Source organism: Poecilia latipinna, unplaced genomic scaffold, assembly GCF_001443285.1.
Source record: "Poecilia latipinna isolate Pla-1442-1.1 unplaced genomic scaffold, P_latipinna-1.0 Scaffold1686, whole genome shotgun sequence".
Lineage (NCBI taxonomy): Eukaryota > Metazoa > Chordata > Actinopteri > Cyprinodontiformes > Poeciliidae > Poecilia > Poecilia latipinna.
Window position 1 is genome coordinate 106,430 of NW_015114302.1, and position 4,440 is coordinate 110,869.

The window sequence follows — 4,440 nt, forward strand, 5'->3', positions numbered from 1 at the left end:
AAAAGATACATTATCTTATAAAACACCATCTTTTTTTCATATATAATAATAAAACAAAAATTCACATTTTTGTTTTACGGTGCCATGTATATTATTTTGAGAGACTTTTTTATTGGTAGAGTCTTATATATAGGAAAAAATAAGAAAACTATTTTGTGCTGACTCCATCATTATGTTTTGTTTAGTTTTCCAATGTTAAATTGTAAGTGAAAATATAGAGCCTTAGTGACACCTAGTGGACATTGTTCACGTATTTAAATTGGTCAGTCAAGCAGAACTCCAGCTGCACACATGGTGTCATCGATTGTCCTTCAGACACGTTTGTTACTTGGACACTATTTGTCTGTATGTTCATTTCATTAATTGTAATTTCAGTATTGTGTTTTATAAGAAAAGTTTTATGTTTCCCAACGAAATTTTAATGCTACATCGTTAGCTAATTGGTGATAATTGGGAGCCATCTGTTTGCTGTAGTCTAGTCTAGTTGTTTTCTGTATATTGTCTGTGATTGATATGTACTTTTGTGTTTTGTTACAGTTTTACATATATATAAAAAGGAAAAACCAACATTAGTTGCAAAAACTCTTGTTGGTTTTTGCAACTCTATCAAAGATTGGATTATTTCCGACTAAAGTGTTAGCTAGCTGTCTAGCCTTGTAAGTGCAACACATTGTGAGGGCAGCATAGTAAAAAGACAACTACGCAGCGGGTTCAAACTAGTCATGAGTTTACATTCTGGCAAGAGATATACGAAGGACTACACCAAGGACACCATGGAGCCACCAAATTCGGCAGAGCAAGAAACAGATGCCAGTCTGCAAGCTGAGAGAAAAACACCTCTGCAAGTAAGTGATGTTGCGTCGCAGTCATCCAAAAAAATCATCTCGTTCTTCACAACGGTCAAGCAGGACGTCAGTATCAACTGCTCCGTCGGGAGTTAAGGCATGTGCCTAAGCTAAAGCTGCTCAGGCTCAACTGACGTATGCGGAAAAGGAAGCTAGTGTGATGAAACAGAAAGCTGACCTTGAAGCCAGTCTCCACATTCTTCAAAGTCAGAGAGTTGCTGCCGCTGCTGAGGCCGAAGCTGCGGCTTATGAAAAGGAGGAGATTGAAAGCGGGGAGAAGCTAAAAGAACTGCACACTCCATAAAAACCACTCAGTCCTTTTGAGCGTACTAGCAACTATATCAAGCAGCATGCAGAGCTTTTTCGTGACGCTTCTCCACCGGAACGAGGTCCTGATTCTAGCGAAACAGTTGTGAAACATGAGGCAGAACAAGGATACAGATATCCAAAATTGGAGAAAATTGAGTTAAAACGTGAAAAACCAAGCATGTGGCATCAACCTCACACATACTTAGACAGAACTCAGCAGCCTCATCAATCTGATAGAGGATTTGAAGCAGAGCCACAAGGAGCACACGATCTTGCAAAATACTTGATGAGACGTGAGTTTATCAGTTCTGGTCTTTAAAATTTGATGACTGCTGAACATTATTGGTCATGGAAAGCATCTTTTCATGGTGCCACGCAGGACTTGAACCTGTCACCCAGAGAGGAACTGGACTTAATGGTTAAATGGCTGGGGTTAGATTCATTACAACAAGCAATGAGAATTTGTTCTGAATATGTAGTGCCATTTCCTCCATTTTCTTTCTTCTCTCAGTTCATCAGAAATCAGGCCAAGGTGAGAAATGATCCTAGCTCTGTGTTTACCACGTCAAGCAGCTACATGTTCTCAAAGTCAGATAAGAAGACCAGGTACAACAGCAGTCTTTCGGTGTCAACACACAAAACAGAAATTCCTTCAAAATCTGCAGATTGCACTACTCTTTCCTCAAAGAAAAAGCTCATAGATCCAGCTTGGGAATGTCCAATTCACAAAAAGCCACATCCACTCCAAAAGTGCAGAACCTTGAGGCAGTGAAACATGAGGCCTCAACATGTTTCACTGCCTGTTTGTTTAGGAACAAACCCATTGGAGAACGCAAAGCTTATCTTAAAGATAAGCTTTGCGTTATCTTTAACGCAAAGCTTATTTGCGTTAAAGCTTATTTGTGTTGAGTCGATCCGCTACAGGTGTTGCGGATCGACTCAACACATGGCAAAGGATTGCAAAGCAACCATCAAATGTTTTGAGTGCCAAAGTGAGGGACACATAACAGCTTTACATCCAAATCCTCTTTCAACTACAACTGAGAGTTGTGGATCTGACAAAGAGGAAAAGGGAGCCAGGTGAAGATACACCCATCACTTCAAAGTGCACAGAGGNAAACAAGGACTGGATTATTTTCGACTCAACGACCTTTTAAGTGTAAGCTAGCTGTCTAGCTTTGTACCAGTTACACATCGTGAGGGCAGCATAGTAAAAAGACAATTACGCAGCGGGTTCAAACTCGTCATGAATCTACGTTCTGGCAAGAGATATACGAAGGACTACGCTGAGGACACTATGGAATCACCAAAATCGGCAGAGCAAGAAACACATGCCAGTCTGCAAGTAAATGATGTTGCATCTCAGTCATCCAGAAAATCATCTCGTTTTTCACAACGGTCAAGCAGGGCGTCAGTATCAACTGCTTCGTCAGCAGTTAAGGCACGGGCCAAAGCTAAAGCTGCTCAGGCTCAACTGGCGTATGCGGAAAAGGAAGCTAGTGTGATGAAACAGAAAGCTGACCTCGAAGCCAGTCTCCACATTCTTCAAAGCCAGAGAGCTGCCGCCGCTGCTGAGGCTGAAGCTACGGTTTATGAAGAGGAAGAGATTGAAAGCGGCGAAAGGCTAGAAGAACTGCACACTCCAGAAAAACCACTCAGTCCTATTGAGCTTACTAGCAACTATATCAAGCAGCACGCAGAACTGTTTCGCGACGCTTCGCCACCAGAACGAGTCCCAGATTCCAGCGAAGTCGTTCTGAAAAATGAGGCAGAATTCACCACACGCCAAGGATATAGACTGGAGTTGAAACATGAAAAACCAAGCACTCGGCCTCAACCTCACGCCGAGTTGGACAGGACTCGGCAGCATCATCAATCTGATAGAGGATGTGGAGCAGAGCCACAAGGAGCACATGATCTTGCAAAATACCTGATGAGACGTGAGTTTGTCAGTTCTGGTCTTTTAAAATTTGACGACCGCCCTGAACACTATTGGTCATGGAAAGCATCATTTCGTGGTGCCACGCAGGATTTGAATCTGTCACCCAGAGAGGAACTGGACTTGATGGTTAAATGGCTCGGGGTAGATTCATCGCAACAAGCAATGAGAATTCGTTCTGTGCATGTTCTTAACCCCACTGCAGGCCTCAGCATGGTGTGGCAACGTTTAGAGGAATGCTATGGAGTGCCAGAAGTTATAGAAAATGCACTGTTCAAGAAAATTGAAAACTTCCCGAGGCTAACAAATAAAGACAATGGCAAGCTACGAGAACTTGGTGATATTCTACTTGAACTAGAATGTGCCAGAGTAGAAGGATACTTGCCAGGCCTTACTTATCTAGACACCGCTCGTGGCGTGAATCCCATAGTGGAAAAGTTACCTCATAGCTTACAAGAAAAATGGATAACTCAAGCATCCAAGTACAAAGAGGACAATGAAGTGCCATTTCCCCCATTTTCTTTCTTCTCACGGTTCGTCAGAAATCAGGCTAAGGTGAGAAATGATCCTAGTTTTGTGTTTACCACCTCAAGCAGTTACATGTTCTCAAAGTCAGATAAGAAGACTAAGTACAACAACAGTCTCTCAGTGTCAACACACAAAACAGAAATTCCTTCAAGGTCTGCAGATTGGACTACTGTTTCATCTAAGAAAAAGGTCATAGATCCAGCTCGTGAATGTCCTATTCACAAAAAGCCACATCCACTCCAAAAATGCAGAACCTTTAGGAACAAACCAATTGGAGAACGCAAAGCTTATCTTAAAGATAACTATATTTGCTACAGATGTTGTGGATCAACTCAGCATATGGCAAAGGATTGCAAAGCAACCATTAAATGTTTTGAGTGTCAAAGTGAGACACACATAACAGTTTTACATCCAGATCCTCCTTCAACAACAACTGAGAGCTGTGGATCTGACAAAGAGGAAAGCGGGGAGCCAGGTGAAGATACACCCATCACATCAAAGTGTACAGAAGTTTGCAATAACCTAGACGGTTCACATTCATGTGCCAAGATTTGTTTAGTTAAAGCATACCCTGCAGGAAGAGAAGACAAAGCTGTTAAAATGTATGCTGTTCTTGACGAGCAGAGCAACAAATCGCTCGCAAAGACAGAGTTTTTTGACTTGTTTGGAGTTCAAGCCAACACAGCTCCATACACATTGAAAACCTGTTCTGGAACTACAGAGACGTCCGGCAGAAGAGCTGATAACTTTGTTCTCAAGTCTATGGATGGAAAAGTACAGATACCACTTCCGACCTTAATTGAATGTGACATGGTGCCA